This window comes from Calidris pugnax, unplaced genomic scaffold, assembly GCF_001431845.1.
Source record: "Calidris pugnax isolate Ruff unplaced genomic scaffold, ASM143184v1 scaffold285, whole genome shotgun sequence".
Classification (NCBI taxonomy): Eukaryota; Metazoa; Chordata; class Aves; order Charadriiformes; family Scolopacidae; genus Calidris; species Calidris pugnax.
In genome coordinates, this window is record NW_015091000.1 from 137,606 (window position 1) to 138,365 (window position 760).

Here is a 760-nt window from a genome sequence, read left to right on the forward strand (position 1 = left end):
AGGGGGTGGGGGGGGACGTGCGGTCCTGCAGGTGCGGGGGACCCCCCAGCTTTCATCCTCCCCGCTGTGCCGACCCCCCCACACCCCGTGTTTGGGGGGTGCTCGGGAAGGGCCACGGACCCACCTGAGCTGCCCCATCCGCTGTCGCCGTAGCAACGGGAGGCCCTGCCGAGCCTGGATCCTGAATCCCGCATCCTGCATCCCTTATCCTTCATCCTGCATCTCTCATCCCGCATCCCTTATCCTGCATCCTTTATCCTTCATCTCTCATCCCACATCTCTCATCCTGCATCCCTTATCCTTCATCCCGTATCCTTATCCTGCATCCTTTATCCTTCCACATCCCGCATCTCTCATCCTGCATCCCTTAACCTTCATCCCGCATCTCTCATCCCGCATCCTGTGTCCCTAATCCCACATCCCACATCCTTCATCCCTCCTCCCCTTCATCCTTCATCCTGCATCTCTCATCCTGCATCCCACATCCCTTATCCTTCACCCTGCATCCCGCATCTCTCATCCTGCATCCCTTATCCTTCATCCTGTGTCCCTAATCCCGCATCCCTCATCCCGCATCCCTCATCTGGTACCCTCCCTCCTGCATCCATCATTGTCCATCCTGCAGCCTGTGTCCCGCATCCCTCATCCCTCACCCCCCCATCCCAAACCTCCCATCCCTCCGCCACCTCCCACCCTTTGCTCCCCCACCCCAGACCCCCCAATCCCAGCCCCTCCAGGGGTTATTTCTCTCCTGGGGGGG